This window comes from Elephantulus edwardii, unplaced genomic scaffold, assembly GCF_000299155.1.
Source record: "Elephantulus edwardii isolate Elephantulus edwardi_28Jun2011 unplaced genomic scaffold, EleEdw1.0 scaffold00059, whole genome shotgun sequence".
Lineage (NCBI taxonomy): Eukaryota > Metazoa > Chordata > Mammalia > Macroscelidea > Macroscelididae > Elephantulus > Elephantulus edwardii.
This window is the reverse complement of record NW_006399809.1, coordinates 16,825,957-16,845,397: the sequence shown is the minus strand read 5'-3', so window position 1 is coordinate 16,845,397 and position 19,441 is coordinate 16,825,957. Positions and strand designations below refer to the sequence as shown.

The 19,441-nt window shown below is 37.8% G+C and overlaps 1 protein-coding gene and 1 pseudogene across 3 annotated transcripts in view; both read right to left on the bottom strand.

The window, feature by feature from the left end:
* The window catches only part of PDE1C (phosphodiesterase 1C, calmodulin-dependent 70kDa), a 718,015-nt gene that overhangs the window by 185,926 nt on the left and 512,648 nt on the right, over positions 1-19,441 (bottom strand). The window lies entirely within an intron of this gene.
* LOC102856725 lies at positions 9,047-9,412 on the bottom strand (annotated as a pseudogene).

Here is a 19,441-nt window from a genome sequence, read left to right as displayed (position 1 = left end):
TGGCGCAGGATAGAGCAGGGTTTAGGGCTGTTGTGCATAGGGTCGCTATGAGTCGGAAACGACTCGATGGCACATAACAACAACAACAGCAAAAGTAATTCTGATTATTCTACCAGATAATTAACTGTTTTATACCGAAATGCTCAGAGAAGAGAGAACAATGGCCTTACAGACTTATTTGCTGTGTCACAAGACAAAATAGGAATGCTACAGCTAGAGTTCTATTATTAATATCCTCAGTTTCTTAGAATTAATTTCAGAGTCTGTTTTTCACTTTTAAAAATTTAATGATATACTTGTTCGGTGGATTCACAGTTTAGCAAGTTCTTAAAATACACTGTGACCAAAAATGGTTCAATATTAATAATTAGAAACATTAAATCAAGTGTAATGGAAAATGTGTGACCAGCAGAGACAAAACCAGATGACTGGGATTTCCTAAAAAATCACATAAGTATGTGTATCAGAGAACTTCTCCAAAAGACTAAGAAGAGAACCTAGAGGGAGGGGGAAAATATTTGGCAACGACACAGCTAACAAGGCTGCACCTCTAAAATTTATAGACAAATCCTAATGCTCAGCAAGAAAAAGACAAAGAATTCAATTACAAAGTGAGCAGAGGATAGGAAAAGGCACTTCCTCAAAGAAGACATTCAGACGGCCAACAAATACCTGAAGGAATGCTCATAGTCTTCAGCTCATCATTATCTCTTGGGGGCCAAGTTGGAACCAATTCATGAAACCCTCCAATGGGTCTCTGAGACTATAAATAGCACAGAAGGAGATTGCCCACGTCGTCTCCCTTGGAGCTGCTGGTGGAGTCAAACCAGCAGAGAGGCATGGCCTCTGGCTCAGCAGCACAGCCGCCTAAGGACCAGACCACCAGAGGTCTCTCATTCAAAGCAAAAATGAAATAATATCTCATCTGAGCAATAACAGCAAAATTGAATGTGACAGCAAAAAAAAAAAAGCTAGCAAGGATATAGAGAGATTGGAACTCTCATATACTTCTGGTGAGAATATAAAATAGTGCAAATTCTATGGAAAGCAGTTTGGCATTTCTTTAGAAAATTGGAAAAAGTAATAGTATTTTCTCCAGTAATCTCACTACTAGGTATATATCCAAAGAAATAAGAGCTGGACACAACTGATAAATGCATACCCATATTTACTGCAGCATTATTTACAATAACAAAAACTTGGAAATGGCCCAAAGGCCCATCAATGTACAAATGGCTGAAGAAACTATAGTAAATTCACACAACGGAGCATTGCATGTCATGAAAAAATGAATAAGAAGTCACAAAATAATTCACAACATGGATAAATCTAGAACAAGTTAAACTGAGTTATATGAGTCAGTCACAAAAAGGACAATTGCTATATAAGACCACATCTTTCTAGCATGGAGTAGCTAGTGGATTCGAGCCACATGCCTTTAGGTTGATGGTGCAGCGCTATACCATTAGGCCACAGAGCTCACTCATTATAAAAAGCTAAAAGAACATTTATACTCATACAGAATAATTCTGGGATGTAAAACAGGAAAGGAAAAGGAGGGAGAGGAAAGTAAAAATTACTAAGTGGATCAGCTTGGGAAAAGAAAAGGCACTATAAGGATTTAATCAGACATTGTTGTTGTTGTTATTCTTATATGTCATCAAGTCACCTGTGACTCACAGTGACCCTATATACAAGAGCTCTGAACCCCCCCCAACCTATCCTGAGCCAACATCATGGTCTCTGACACACCTACATCCATTATCCCAGCAACTGAGTCAATCCATTTCATCCAGGCTTTTTCTCTCCTGCACTGCCTTCCACCCTTCCAAGCACGATGTACTTCTCCAAAAGACTGGTTCCTCCTGGCCACGTGCACAAATTATGTGAAATGGGCTTCAAAATCCTTGCCTCCAAAAAGCAACTTGGTTTCACTCTCTCCAGGACAGATCTCCTTGTTGTCTTGACAGTCTATGGCATGTACAATACTCTTCTGCAGCACCACAACTCAAAGGCATCGATTCTTCTTCTATTATTCTTAGTCATTGTCCAGCTCTCTGATACATAACAACTAATTGCAAAGACAATGGCCTGGATCAGGCATGTTCTACTCTCCAGAGTGACATCATTGAGCTTCAGTATTCTGAAGAGCTCCCTGACAGCCAATTTTCCCAATGTAATTCATCTTTTCATTTCCTGACTGCTGGTGCCAAAAGTGTGACTGTGGAACTGAGTAAACTGTAATTGTTAATAATCTCAATCTCTTTTCCATCACCATGCTGCCAATTGGCCTGATGGTAAGAATTTTTCTTTTCTTGCCTTTGAGAGCTCTGGTAGTCTACAGGTAAGAAACTGCATTGCAATCCCAAAGGCACGCAGTTTGAATCTACCAGCTGCTCTGTGGGAGAAGGATGGGCAATCTACTCCCATGCAATTAACTGCCTCTGAAACCCACTGGAAGGTCAGCTACGGGTCAGGTCCAACTCAATTTTACTTAACAACAAGGAAAGATCAGGCATTACAATTAATTATAAAGCAGAAAAGAAAGAGAAGGAAATGGAGTAGTTTGATAAATGATAGAAATCTTGATCTAAATAACAATTGAAAATTGTTCTTTAAATCTGCATCACATGAAAACTCACAGTGATGGAAAAATGCATATGTTAATACAAAATATTATGTTAGAAAATCATATTATTGCTATATGTAAAAGGGGCCCTGGTGGCCTAGTGGTAAGAATCTGTGCTGCAATTCCAAAGGCATGCAGTTCGAATCTACCAGCTGCTCCACAGAAGGATAAGCAATCTCCTCCAGTGTGATTTACTGCCTCTGAAAACTTACTAGAGGGTCAGTTATGAGTCAGTTCCAACTCAATGGCACATAACAACAACAACAAAATAAAATAAAACAGAATTCAATATCTTCCTGACCAAGAGTCTCCTAGAAAATGAGATGCACTGCCTATCGGAAGGCACACAGTTCAAATCCACCAGTTGCTCTGTAGGAGAAAAATGGACAATTTCTTCTTATGCTATCTACTGCCTCTGAAAATTCACTGGAGGGTCAGCACCGAGTAGGATCAGACTGATGGTGCATAACAACAAAAATATTTCTATTTTTTAAAGTTGTTGTTGTGTACCGTTGAGTCAGAACTGAACCAAAGCAGACCCTCCAGTGGATTTTCAGAGGCAGTTAATCACATGGGAGGAGACTGCCCATCCTTCTCCCACCGAGCAGCTGGTGGCCTCAAACTGTGTACCTTCAGGATTGCAGCACAGCTTCTTGACACTAGGCCTAGCGAGGAAAATATTTTTAAAAACAACAGAACTGTATTTATCACTGAACACTAAAGATAACACATTAAAGGCTGGAACAAGACAAGAAGTGCCTCTACTTATTACAGCATTATTTAAAATAGCAAGAGATAGGAATAACCTAAGCATCAGCACACCCACACAATGGAGTACTATGCAACACAAACAAAGACTGCAAAGAATTTACAAAATATTGCATAACATGCATGGATCTAGAGGATATTATACTCTGAAAAATAAGTAAGTCACAACAGGCCTATTATGGACAAACCAACATGAAAATCTAAGAGAATTAGTGTGTAAGTAAACCAATACAAGGGAAGTTTTTCACACACAGAGAAATAATTTTAGGTGGTTACCAGGGAAGCAAGGAAAGGGGAGAAAAACAATAATAAATAGATAAGTTGGGTTAAGGGAAAGGCAATATACAATATATTGATTGGCATTATACTTAACTCATTATATTAATGCTTTGTTAACTAAAGATACAAAAATGTATATGGATGATCAAATGAAATTGCAAATACAATGTTATAAAACAATGTGTCAATGGAAGAACCTAAAACACATACATAAATTAACGTTCTTAAAAGAATGCGCTCTTTAACAGTGTTATTTAGAAGGCAAAAAAAAGTGATATAAAAATATAAAAAATATATAAAAATTAAATTACTTTTAGATTATGGGAAAAACAATAAAATACATTTAAAAATAATTTTTGCTATCATCAAGAAGTTGCCCTGCAAACCCAAAGGCATGTAGTTCAAGGCCACCAGCTGCTTCGCGGGAGAAGTATGGACAATCTTGTCCTATGCGATTAGCTGCCTCTGAAGACCTGTTGGAGGGCCAGCTATGGATTGGTTCTGAGTACACAATAACAATAACAATAACAATAACAATATCACAGGGTGCAGTCAAGTATTCTGACTCGTGGCACACCTATGTATTGCTCCATAGAAATTTTTCTTGGCTGTAATCTTTAAAGACCCAGGTTATTAATACTTTATACTACATAAGCACTTTGTTATTATTGTTTTTGTGAACCATTGAGTCAGAAATGATCCATAGCTGACCCTCCAATGAGTTTTTCAGAGACAGTAAATCGCACAGGAGTAGAATGTCCATCTTTCTTCCATGAAGCAGCTGATGGTTTTGAACCACATGCCTTTGGGATTTGTGATGCAGCTTCTTATCACTGGCCACCACTAGATAGATTAAAACGGCAAACCATTTAGTCAGCAGTCAACTGCTATTCAATTGTACCACCAGAGCTTTTCTAAAGCTCATCAAATCCAATGAAGAATCTTGGTATGATAAGAAAACTGGCCACAAGACAGATAAAAAATAATATATCATTAGTCTCAATAATAGATTAAAAACCATAAAAAATAATTTATTCAATGTAGAAACCCAGTATTATTAAATAGCTTGGATTACAATGTAACAGAATTATCCTAGTTTATGGGATTAAAACAAAATCCCAAAAAGGGATAAGGATAAATCTGGAGTAAGTGTAGAACCATGTCATAATGCTCGATGGAAAACCATTTTAAAGATGAAAATTTCTACTTAAACTGTAAACAGTTTCTTGATTGTGAGATTTGAGAGACTGTTCTGAAATTAATGTTCAAAATTAAATTTTTTAAAACAGCCGGAAATTTTTCAAATAAAAAGAAATTAAAAAGAAAAAATATGTTGTCGTTAGATGCTGCTGATTCTGACTCAGTTACTGTATGAACAACGAAGCCTTGTCCAACCCTGCCCACTCTCACAGTCTCTGTGGTGTGGCAGCCCACTGTTGCAAACACTGTGTCCACCCATCTCATCCTCTGATCCTCCACCTTTCTAAGAACGATGTCCCCTTCCAAGGACCAAATATGTGAGATCCAGCCTAAGAATCCTTGCCTCTAAGGAACACCCTTGCTGAGCTTCTTCTGAGAGAGATTTGTTTGCTCTTTTGCCAGTCCATGATATAGTCAGTACTTTTTGCCAACACCACAGTTCAAAGGCATTGACTCTTCTTCCATTTTGTTTATTCACTGTTCAACTTTCACATGCATATATACCATTGAAAATTCTATTGCTTGGGTCAGGTACACCTTAGTCTTTAAACTGACATCCTGGCTCTTTAGCATGTTAAAGAACTCTTTGGTAGCAGATTTGACCAATACAATATATCTTTTGATTAGTTTTATTATTACTTCTCTGGGTGTTGAATATGGATTAAAATAAAATAAAATCCTTGACAATTTTAAATCTTTTCTCTATTTATCATGATGCTTCTTTACTGAACCAGTAGTAAAAATTTCTGTTTTCATTATGTTGACTACTGCAGGCTGTAGTCTTGGGTCTTCTTCAGCAAGTGCTTCAAGCCCTCTTCATTGTAAGCAACACAGTCGTGTTTTCTACATATTAGAAGTCTTTGATGAATCTTTCTCCAATCCTAATGACACATTTCTCTTCATAAATTTATCCCTTGGTTTATTTTATAATATCATGGCCAAGGTATACATTTTAAAAAGATATTGGTTGAATAATTAATTAAAAATCAAACTTTTCCCCTTAAGTATAATTCATTTTGTGTGTTTAAATTATATAAAAATTGTTCCCTATCAGTTTATTCCAAAACTTATGTCTGAAGTCGTTGTCTAACCATAATTTCTCTTTTTATGTTAAATATTCACAACTCATTTCCTCACAAACATATTTTAACACCTTTAATCATCTCACTCATTCTTCTACAACTCTTCCAGTCTCTTTAGTCTCTTTGTAAAGTGTTTGTAATGTGAGATTCTAATTAGTTGTTATCTCTCAACTGCCAACTTCTCTTCACTTCAGACTTCCAAAGAACACATTAACTCTTCCTTTTATTACAGTAGAAGCATACACTCGAACTGTGTCAAGCTTTGTTTTTTATGTCATTTCTTTTGCTTTACATAAATTAGTTGTACAGAGAAATAGATTTTCTTTGAGCTGTTATTGCTACAAGAAGATGTTTAAATTAGAAATTCTCATGCCCATGGCCAAGTGTATAGTTAAGTCAACAGCATTTGTTGGTGCCAAGTATATAGCAGGTGCTGTGTGGGCTACAGAGATAATTAGTGCAAGAATCTTCTAGTTAAATGAGGAAAACAAGCATTCACTCATGTAACAATAAGTGAATAAGAGATGGTATAGCTGAGTGTTTTAGTGTGTGGTCTATGGCATACAAATCCTTTCATTCTAAAATAGGTTTTTCAATGACTAGTTCTATTGCCTTGAACAAGCTTTTAAACCCCTTATAGTTCAATTGTTTTTTTTTCTTTGGTAAACTCAAAATGATAAGGGTAATTCAGAGGTTTGGTGAAGAGTGCAAGAAATTATATATGAAATAGAACTACAGGGCCTCCATAAGAAAAAATGGATAACCTAAAAAACAAAATGGGCAACAGACAAGAAAAGACTCTTCACAAAAGAAGACATTCGGATGGTCAACAGACACATGAAGAAATACTCAACATCACTGGCAATCAGAGAGATGCATACCAAAACAACAATAAGATGTCACCCCAGTAGCAGTAGCAAATTTAAGAGGGCAGCAAGCAACAAAAGTTAGAGAGGATGCAGAAACTAAACTTTCATACATTGTTGGTAGGATTGTAAAATAATGCAACCACTCTGGAAGGCAGTTTGGCCTTTCTTCAAAAAGCTGAACATAGAAATTCCTATGACCCAGATATTCCACTGAGAGGAAAATATCTCAAGGAAATTAGAATAGAAACACCAAGGGATATTTTGTCAAACATTCTTCTAAGTGGTATAGCTCTGGTCTGTGCATTGCTGTACAGCGGTAACTCGTGGTTGCTGTGATGCTGAACACTGTGACACCGATGTGTTAAATTTGATAATGGTTACACATGGTGGACAGTGTTTGGTGGAGCTTTCCGATTAAAACAAGCATGGAAGCAGGAGTGGCATCCACTTCTGAAAAGGCTTGCCTCCAAAAACTCTATGAACAGAGCTCAGGTCTTTTGTTCATAGGGTGGCTATGAATCTTCTACAACTTGATGGCACTTAACAACAACAAACAACAACAATTATATAACATAGGAGAGTCTAGAGAGCATTATGTTGAGTGAACTCAGTCTCATAAGGGCAAATACTGTATAACACCGTTATTGCAAAAACAGAAGGATAACCGAGCAAGATGTATATAATTTATTCAAAAGGGGAAGGAGAAAGAAGAAAGGAGGTGGGAAAAGAAGGGTGGAAATCACTAGGATAGCAGAGGTCGGTGGGCAAATTGGGAAGGGGGTGAAGGAATAGGGAAGATTCAATGGGACTTGAAAAGACTGGTTAATTATGGGCATAGATCAACAATAATTAATAAAATACAATACAATGTATATGAATGGTTGTATGAAACACAATATAAATGAAAAATTTATAAAACACAATGTAAATGAATGGAATACAATGTATATGAGTTATATGCTAATCAATATTTTTTCCAAAAGAAATAATGTATGCAGAAAGTTTGTTTTTACTGTTGTTATGTACCATTGAGTTGGAATCAACTTATAGCACACCCTCCAGTGGTTTTTCAGAGGCAATAAATTGCAAAATAAGAGATTCTCCATCTTTCTACTGCAGAGCAGCAGGTGTATTCAAACTGTTTACCTTTGGGCTGACAGTTTAACTCTTTATCACTAGGCCACAGGAGCTCCCTGAAGAGAGTCTGTTGTTGTTTACCACTGAGCCAGAACTGGCCCATAGCTGACCCTCCAGTGGGTTTTAATAGCAGAGACAGCTAGGAGGAGATTTTTCCATCTTTCTTCCTCAGAGTAGCTTGTGGATTTTTTTTTAAGGCTGAGACTTGCATTTTCACATTTTAATTGCTTTTGAGTGTCATCTCTGTAAGCTGGAAAACAAAATCAAACTAAGCTGCCTGGTTTTCTAGTGATTCAGGCTTGATCTTCAGCACAGCAGCAGAAATACAGAGGCCAACAAGGAGACTGGAAAACGCAAGGTGCTCACTTGCTCAAATTCTCCATCAGGAAAGAGCCAAAAACCCCGTCCTCAGACAGAGGCTACACAAAGCACCGTGAGCTACAGAGAACAGGACAACGCAAAGTGTCTGCTGAGCCACCTTCTGGAAAGCATATCAGAACCGAACGAGTAGTGAACAAAGTACATGTTTACATTCTCAAAACTGCTCCGGAGTTAGAAAAATCCCCACTTGTTCTCAGTAAGTGTGTGAGTGAAGAGAGGAGTAAACAGATGTCGGGACATTATCTGATTTTTACCAATATAATATCCCACAAGCTTACCTTGTGTTCCCTCTTTAAAAAACAAACATACATTTTTCCATTGGCCACAGAACAAACTGACATTAAAGACTGTTAAGAAGAACATTTCAATTTGAAGGAGGTTGGGGAGAACACTTTCCACTGCAGAAGACCTTCCGTGTCTCTTCACACTATTAACATCACTATTCTTCCTTGATATAGATTCCTGTGGAAAACTTGTTGGAAGATTTGCCAAAGCCAGGAGATGAATAATAGAGCGTGTCCTACTTAGTTACTTGGAAACTCAGTTGACAGCTTTGGGATAGACCCATACAATTTGGCCCCAATCTTGCTAAATATCTTCGAACTACAGAACTCCTTAGCCCTTAGCTTGAGCTGCTGCCCAGTGTCTTAAACTGTACTGGGTCCCACCCGTGCCACTTCGGCTGTGGCCCCCGGTGGGTGCTAGTCATCGAAGTCTGGGATGTCGTCATAGGAGTAGCCCCGGTAACCTTTGGACGCATAGTAGGCTATGCGCAGGTGGTAGAAGCCCAGCAGAAACACCAGGATGCCGACGATCAGCACGGGAACGGCCCGGTCTGCCCCCCCTTTGCTGATGTAACCTGCCAGCAGGAGGGAGCCGATGATGATGAGAAAGGCGCCGATCAAGAAGAGCACAGTGGCAAGGGCAATGGCTTTGTAAGGGATCTTAGGTGGGCTTTTCTTAAACTGAAGGTCAATGTAGCCATCGTCTGTGGAAAGTCTTGAGTATTTCACTTTACTACTGGGAATCCCAGCATCCAGGTTGGTGCGAGATGGCATCATAACACGTTGACACGGCTACAGTCCGAGGCCGCGCCACTCGGCAGCCGCCACCTCGCCCCTCTCGGCCGCCGAGACGCCAGACGCTGCATAGCCCGCCCGCAGCCAACCGCCGCCCGCCAGCTTGTGGATTTGAACTGTGGGCCATCAGTATTGCAGCATAGCTCCAAACCACGGTGCTTTTAAGCTCCCAAGGACCACTATGAATCTATAAATGTATGTGTACATATACATGGAGCACTGGTGGCACAAATTACTAATCTAAAGGCTGGTTCAGTTCACGAAATGCTTCTTGGCAGAAAGATGAATGGCCTCCTCTTATAAATAATATAGCCTCAGAAACTTGGTGGAGGCTTAAAATGAATCAAAAATATCACACACACACACACACACACTCACTCACACACACACACACACACACACACACACTCACTCCAAATCCATTTTACTCAGGCTGGTTCCCATGCATGGTGACTGTAGGGCTGAGTAGAACTGTTTCATAGGACTTCCAAGGCAGACTGTCAACACTTTTTTCCCTTGGAGTACCTACTGGTTTCAAACGACTGATCTTTATAGTCAAGTACTCTGACCACCACTATGCCACCAAGTACCCTTGTATATTAAATGATAATGATGCCAGAATGACTTTAAAAGAGACTGAAATGTGTTTACACACACACGTACACGTGCACAGACGTTCCCAACCTTATCAGATCTAATCTCCAAGACACAAAGTCCTGAGCCAAGTTAAATAAAAGTTGGTATCTATGTCAATGGCATCTGGGTCTTACTGCTTGGTAATATTTTCATTCCGATGGATGAATCCTTCCATATGTGATGTATGGCTTATTCTATATAGAGACTATATAGATTCTCTATATATATTCTATATAGAGACTATTAGAGAGGAAAATCAGCAAGGACAGGAGGTACTTAAATATGAAATTGTAAAGACTCATGGGAAACAGATGTGTTAGTCTCATTTAATGGAATAAGAATCTAATAGCAAGGTCATATGAAAAGTTGGGAAGTTGTTCTGTCTGAGAAAAACAATAGCCACACAGTCACAGTCACAAGGCCCCTCAAACTTTATTATGAGTCCCCTGTTGTTTTAATATTTCCTTTTGTCCATCTATCTATATTTTTATACTCTTTCATTTCATTCTTCATCAAAAGTTAATGCACTTCAACTCATTGGCAGGCAATTTATTTCAGGATGAAAAGTAACTTAATAAAACAGTAAAGTCTATGAATGTAAAAAAATATCCTAAAGATATAAACAGATTTATTACACATAATTGGAAAATAAATCTCTTATGAGAAGACATTCATAAAGTGAGTTAAATTCTCTGTGCAGAAGTTCTTTGAAAATTTATATTTAAACAGAGTCATTTACTTTCATTGTCAAAAACCACCTGGGAACAGGTGAAAGTTATTTCTACAAGTCAAGAATTATTTATGTGCATGCAAACAGCTGAAGTAAAATAAAATCTTATGGGAAGAATAGATGAACACACTGAGGAAAAGAGTAGAGTACAGAAAGATAGAAAACAGTAGTTTAAAGACAGAGTGAAAAAGTAAGCCAATATCCACACAATGATTGAATTATACAATATTTAGTCTTTATTTTTTTTTTTATTTCACAACTTTCTGTAAGGAGATCTCTAAGAAAGTGGCATTCAATCAATTCTTAATAATGTTCTTTATACTTAGAAATTTCTCTTTAGGATCTTCAGAGAAAAGACACAGTACCATTTTCCTTATAAAAAGTTATTCTTCCTTCACTTTATGATTTCTCTGGTATTGTCTAATTTCATCTCAATGTCATGTTGTCAAGGATCACCATCTATGAACACTGAATGTCCTAGATATGCCCTAATCATGCTAGCAGCATATGAGAGTTTTTACTTATTGGATTCTTATGGTATTTTTTTCCAACATACAATTGTAGGGCACATGGTGGCCTATTGGTTAATGATTACTTTTAAATGTCTTTTTGAGTGACCGTACCACTTAAAGACATCTATATTTATCTATACAAATCTATCTATCTAGCTAGTTAGCTAGCTATCTATAGCTATCTAACTATCTAATCTATCATCTATAAACACATATCAAAGTGAGATCCTTGACTCAAAGTGTAAGTATCGGAGCTTTGCATGGATGCTTTCCCTAAATCTTCAAAGCACAACTATAGAAGAGTTAATATAATTTCCCATCTTACAAATGAAGAAATGGACTTTAAGAATTAATATAACTTTCCCTGAATTAGTTATGGGTTGAATTTTCCCCCACCAAGTATATGTTGCAGCCCTAACTTCAGTACTTATGAATGTGAACTTGTTTGCAAATAAAGTCTCTGAAGATGCTATCAGTACAGCCAACATGACGTTGTACTGGAATAGGCTGCATCCAGATCCTTCATGACTAGTCATCTTTAGAAAAGAAAAGACACAGAAACAGATAGGGTACAACAGAGAAAGCTGCAGCTACAACCCAAAGGACAATAAAAATTGTCAAGAGCCAAAAGGATCTAGGGAAGAGGCAGGGGACAGTTTATCTCTCATATATCTTAGAAGGAACAGTGTCTAAAGAGCAGAGAATGAGACATGGGTGTGCAGAGCTGTGAGCATTTCTCTGAAATAGTCAGAGGGAGTGAATATAACACAGCTCTGCACCATCCCAGAGGAGAAATCAGACAAAGAGCCTGAAATCCACCCCATGGGGCCTCTAGAACCACATCAACAGCAAGGGCTTTGTTTATTCATTGTTGTTTCACAGATTTTACTCATAGTTGTGGTACTGAGAATGTGGTTTGTTAGGGAAACAAGTTGGCAAGCAGGGAAGGTAAAGAATATCACCCAAAACAAATCCAGACTTTACCCCGCAGTCCCAAGGCACAATTCTTCAATTAGTCCAGGCTATGGTTTCAGTTCAGCAACACAAATTAAAAAACTGCTTTCCTGAACCATACAGCAAGGTTTGCTTCAGACTAGTTCTAAGTCAGCTTCTTAATTATCCAGCAAGTAAAGCAAAACCTTTAACTGTGGCCTTTATCTCAGGGATCCTCTGGTTACACTTTGCTATATTTTCTCCACAGCATTTTAGTCTCTCCACTGCAATCATCAGGGACTCGTTCTCACCAGAGTTTTGATCTCACTAAGGTATTGCTCCAATCTCCTTCAAGTCTTGCTGCCCAGTGTGAGAAGCACTCTCTCTTATTCTAGTCCCACAGCTGTTGATGATTTGCAAGATCACGTATCTGCAGTTAAGGTAGCTGGAAACCAGAAGAGGCTACAATTCTGTAAAATCTCTGATTTGTACTTCTTAGCATCCAGAGTTGGAACAACAAATTTCTGTTCTTATAAGCCACCTGAGAGCTCTGGTGGTTTAGTACTTAAAGAATTGTACTAGTAACCCAATGGCGGTTCAAATACACCAACAGTTCACCAGAAAAGATGGGCAATCTCTCCTCATGTGATTTACAGCCTCTAGAAAACTGACTGAAGGGTCAGATACAACTTGGTTCGATTCAATAGCAATGAATTTGGGTTTTTAATATTTTTAGAAATATGCATATTGAACCAATCACATTATAGTATTTTGTTCCACTAGTGAAATCATATACTTAGAAGTAAAAGCATTTGATTGCAAACCCTGAATTTTTTTACCACTATACTATTCAGCAAATAAAAAGAGTTAAGATTAATTAGAAAATTATCTGAATGAATGAGACATATAAAACGAATAAAGCAAAACAATTATATTATTTGCAATATCTCTTGTTTCTTTGAGATAAAATATTCTTTAATTCTAGATTATAAATTTTTAAGTCAAAAGTAGATCCAAAGACCATGCTTCCTATCATGCCATCCAATAAATTCACTGAAGTGGCTGAAGAGAAATATTAGTAGACTGTGCCCTCACTAATTAACTAATCAATTTTTATTTTCTGAATTAGTCAAATTGATTTGAAATTAATGCAGCAATGCTTTTTTATTCATGCAAGAAGTTTATTTATAAACACCACATTGCATGAGTTCAAAAAACTTTTACTGTACAGTCTTACTGCCTAAAGTTATTGCCATTAATATTCAGAACACAGATATCTTTCCATTTGGGGTAAAAATTCATTTTTAAAATAAAATTTACTTTGAAATAGTAAAGAGTGTCTCCATATCACAATGCACTAGAAACCTAGATAACAAAACGCATTGAGTGATCTTTGGAACAAAGAGTTCAGATCTATCTAACAGGATGGTTTGTAAGAAAAATTAACAATGTTTGCTGTCTAGAAATCACATACAAAATAGATTTTTCCCTCCCTCAACAGAGAAACATATTTAGCAGGTAATAACCGAAGATGTTTTTGTGGATTAGTACTCAAACATCTGTCTACAAAGCTGGACTTGATTTTTAGTTTCTTAATCCCAAATAGCTGGCTTTACTAAATGTCTTAATTGCCCACCAAGACACGGTAGGGATCAGGAACTGAGATCAACCACTGTTGATTCACTTAAAAAATTCAAGTACATGAGTATTTGGAATCACAACTTACTTCCCTAAAAAGGGATGCTGGTGGTTGTTGTTTTTAGACGTTTTCAAGTCAAGTACAATTCATGGTGGTCCTATGAAGAACAGATCTGACCCTATCCTATCTTGTGCTTTCCTCATCATTTCTGACATACCTGGTCACACTGCTGCAGTTACCATGTCAATTAAACACATTGGGCATTTTCTTCTCTTCTGCTGACCCTACATCTTTTCAAGCATGATGTCCCTTTACAAGGAACAGCCTCTCCTAGTAACATGTACAAAATATAAGGGATGAAGCTTGGCCATCTTTGCCTCCAAGGAGCACTCTGGCTGAACTTTTGCTAAGACATACGTGTTTGTTTTTTTGTCAGTCCATGGGATATTCAGTACTCTTCTTCAACAACACAACTCAAAGTCATGAGCTCTTCTTCTCTCATCCTTTTAGATTTATTATTACTGCTACAACAAAATTATATATAAATTTGGAGCTACACTTACTATATTAGGATTTCAACATAAAAAAAAAACCACCCACCAAAATTATTACCCCTGGACATTGAGTGACAACATGATAGCTGGAGAAAAGATTGAAACTGTCAACAACTTCATCTTACAATCTGTAATCAACACCTTTGGTCCCAGCAGTCAGGATATCCTGAGATGTACTGCACTGGGAAAGTCTGCAGTTAAGGACCTCTCCAAATTATTTTGGAGTAATGATGCCAGTTTGAGGACTAAGGTGCATCTGGTTCAGGCCATGAACTTTCTGATCACTTGCTATGCATCTGAGAGCTGGACAATAAAGAAGGATAAGAGAACAATAATTGATGTCATTTAGCTGTGGTGTTGGAAAAGAGTACTGAATATCTTATGGACTGCCAAAAGAACAAAAATTATGTCCTGGATATAAAGCTTAGCCTCACAGATATCTGGCATGTTGCTGTTGTTGTTATGTGCCATCGAGTCATTTGCGACTCATAGCAACCCTATGTACAACAGCCCTAAACCCTGCTCTATCCTGTGCCAATCGCATTGCCTCTAACACACCCATCCTGATTACCCCAGTCACTGAATCAATCCACCTCATTAGAGGGTCTTCCCCTCCTGCGCTGTCCCTCTATTCTACCCAGCAATATGTCCCTCTCTAAAGACCTGTCTCTCCTTACATGTCCAAAGTATGTCAGACGAAGCCCCAGAATCCTTGACTCCAAGGAGTAGCCTGGTTTAACCCTCTCTAGGATGAATCTATTTGTTTTCTTGGCAGTCCATGGTACATTCAATACTCTTCTCAAGCACCACAGCTCAAAGGCGTCAATTCTCCTTCTGTCCTCCCTAGTCATTGTCCAACTCTCTGATGCATAAGGCATGTTGCTAGGAGGGACTATTCCTTGAAGAGAGACTTGATGCTCAGAAAGCCAGAGGGTCTGAGAAGGAGAAGAACACCTCCAACCAGGCGGACTGACACAATGACTGCTACAATAGGATCTAGTGTGTCAGGAAGTGTGAGGATGCCACAGGATAGGATAGGGTTCAGATTTGTTTTTTATCAGATCACTATGGGTCATACTTGACAGCACCTAACAACAGAAACAACAATTAATATCATATTATTTGTAATTCACATACTCTGTTTTCAATTTTCACTTAAGCTTTCTGTGTGGCAAGCTGTCGATCATGAATTTTCTATGCAATTTTAATATCGCTTGACAGAAAAGCAATCCTCAGGATACAAACTAATGCTCTATAACTGTTGTGCGATTCCATTTTATTAAAGAGAGAAAGAAGGGAAAGCACCATAAACAATAAATTGTGGACTAATTGAGTCAGATACCAGTGGTAACAATCAATACTAGGCCAGAAAGACAATACTGAAACATAGAATCATAAAGAAGAATTTTATTTGTTCGTGGCTATAGAGGTAGCCCCAACTAACGGTGCTCCAAGTACAAGAGAATGAAATGCTAACCTACCTGTGCCATCTTCAAAACTGTAGGTCTCACTAAGTACAGTGTTGCAACCACTGTGTATTCTGAGGGCTCTTAACCTAGAATCTCATCTTCTAGTGCTATATTGAACACTATTCTGTTGTCAACACAGAGTTTTCGTTGGTTAATTTTTACATGGAGACCACCTTCTTCCTGGCTGACCTTGGTCTGAAAACTCGGTTAAAATCTGCCAAGCATGGGTAGGTTTGCTGACCATTGAAATACCAGACTCCAGCATTATACTGTTGTCATTGTAGGTGCCATCAGTACAACTAATAATAAACTTATGAACAACGTATCTGAAGCCTGTGCTATCCTGTGCTAGCCTCATCATAACTGACACACTTGAGCCCATTGTTGCAATCACTGTGTCAGTCTATGTTATCAAAGGCCTTCCTCTCTTTTGCTGACCTTCCATCTTTCCAAGCATCACAGCACTAGACAAATAATCACAACAGGACAGACTGGTGGATGGGTGGTGACTCTGCCTGTAGCATAAAAGTAAGGATGTAGCTGTGGATGAAAATGGCTCTAGTAGACAAAAGACACCAAAATTTGAATTAGACCAGTGATGGGAAGGTGATTTGAGGTTTAAGGACAACCCATTAAGAAAAATATGCTTGGAATTTATAATCTGGTATGGACATTCCGGGAAGAATCAAGTGCGAACTAGATATATGTTTTTAAACACTTGAGTTCTCCAACTCTAGTCTCATAAAACCAGGTCAATGATAGCTATTGAGCAATAGTTGTGTGCTGTTTGCCATCTATGCTTATAAGTACAAAGAATAAGCTTTAAGAAAAAGAATGTGCACCAAAAATACTTTCTGAATCTCTCTTCTCACTCACTCTTTCACTCAATATATTACTGTTGTGTGTTAATTACACAACAGTAATATTTTTAATCCAGCAAATACCCTTGTTCCTCCTCACGAGAAGTACACTCAGCTAATGCAGATTAATTCCATAGCAAAATAAAATGGAGCAGAGAGAGAGAGAGAGAGAGAAGGGTACTTGCTAGACAAATTCACATAAACATCACTTAGAGTAGTTTAAACTTGTTGCAGTGTTGGTTGGGTTTTTTTCCCCCCAAGTTCTGATCTGATTAATGGGTTAGTTTAGAGTCAAAATTGGTTTTATATCAAATGGGAATCAATTATCACGCACATTTTCAAAACAACTGTAAAAGATACTAGTCTGAAAACTCAATTAAAATGTAGAGAAGGTAGAGATTATCATAGGAAAAATCTCTCACATTAAAACAAAACACATGAACTTGAGTTGTATGTGTAAAAATAAACACAAGCCGCAAGGAGAATTTTTGCAGTAAGAAGTCCAGGGAAGAACTTAACAATTCCATATTCACCTTTATCTAAACAGTAACATGTATTTACATGTTTTCTATTAATTCATTAAGTATGAGTGCTTTCCCCGACTCTTATGATATCAGCAATCTAGTGAAAATAGTACAACTGAGCATAATTCTTCTTACAAACCTTGGTGGAAAATTGGTTAAAGTACTCAGCTAGTAACCAAAAGGATCAATAGTTCAAACCTACCAGCCCCTTAATGGAAGAGACATGTAGCAGTCAAAGTCCACAGAAATATACAGCATTGGAAACACTGTGAGAGCAGTTTTACTCAACCTGATAGGGTTCCTGTGAGACAGAATTGATTTGATCGCAGTGGATTTTAGTTTTGATATGGTTAACTAGGGTCAAAATAGTCTTTTTAAAAAAGTTAAAACTTACTACATGACCATAGCAGTCATGACATGACAGCATGGGACTAGTAGAGGGGCAGACACATAGGTCAGTGGAACAGAATTGAGGACCCAGAAGTCAACCCATCTACCTATGGTTAACTGATGTGTGACAAGGATGCAAAATCAATTAAGGGGGGGAACCAAGAACCTCGTTAACAAACAGCACTGGAAAAATCTGACATTGTCTGCAGAAAACGGAAGCAAGACCCAAACCTCACACCAAACAAACAAACAAAAAACAAACCAAAACCAAAAAAAAACCCAACTCAAGAATGATCAGAGACCTAGAAGTAAAAGTCAAAACTATAAAGATTATCAAAGAAAAAACAGGAACAAGCCTTGAGTGCCTAATCTATGACGTGAACAGACTTTTAAGCATAATAAACACCCCACAACCAGAAGCCAATAACATAGCTGAATGAGACCTTCTAAAAATCAAGCCCTTGTGTGCATCAAAATACTTGTCTAACAGAGTAAAAAGAAAGTCTACAGACTGGGAAAAATATTCACCAATGACATATCTGATAAGGGATTCATATCCAAAATTTATGGAGTACTCCAACACATCAACAAGAAAAAATAACAACTCAGCCACAAAATGGGAATAAGATATAAACAGATATTTCACCAAAGAAGAAAGTTCGATGGCCAGTAAAAACGCATGAAAAAAATGCTAAACGTTACTAGCTTTTGCTGTAGTTGTTATGTACTTTAGCTGACCCTCCAGCAGGTTTTCAGAGGCAATAAGTCACATGGAAGGAAACTGCTCATTTTTCCCTATGGAGCAGCTAGTGGATTCAAACCACATACCTTTGTGTTAGCAGTGCAGCTACTGACCACTAGGACACCAGAGCACTCTTTAAACTGAAAACTCTGATTATTCCTTTCCCATTAGCAGATATAGTTTTCAATCAACAAAAAAGTTTGATTGGTAAACTAACAAGTTCATAAAATAAGATTTTACCAAAAAATAATTTTGGTAAAAGAGATCCAGGTCATAAAGACAATGTTAACTTGAATTTTAACACACTCACTTAATATTTAATTTTACACACATATCTCAAGATTCAGCCTTCTTTTTGTTTGTTGTTTTCTTTTTCTATTTTTGTACTGCAGCACTAATAATGTAGCCCAGAGAACACTGTGCTGCTAACCCAATGTGGTGTCACTCTCTGGTGGTTCAAATCCACCTGCAGCTTTACCACAGAAAGAAGGGCAATCTCCTCCTCCCTGAGATTTACAGTCATAGAAAATCCACTGGAGGGTCAGCTCTGAGTCAGTCGGTCTGACTAGACAGCAATGAAGTTACATTTAGTACCTATGATACAAAAATTGTTGTTAAGCTGAAATGCACTTGGGAAAGAAGACTCTGTTGCACCTATGAAGGGCATTTAGTATTCTGTTGCAATTATGAGGATGGTATAATGTGAAGCAGAAATGTAAGGTGACAGGGTGCTTGGCCTTTTGTTGCCTCTTCTCACTAAGAGCAAATATCCAAAAATCACTTTAAGAACTGGTAAAGTAACCATAACTAAAAAAAAAAATCCATCCTGTTGAAGAACCACTTACGGGAGAGTCATTACCCAGTCTTCCTGACTATTGGAATATCCATTGAAGCTAAATGTCAAGAAAACAAAGATTCTAATCACTGGGCCAATTGGCAGCATCAGCATGATGGCGAGGAGATTGAGATAGTTAACAGTTTTAATTTACTTGGCTCCACAGTCAACGCTCTTGGTAACAGCAACCAGG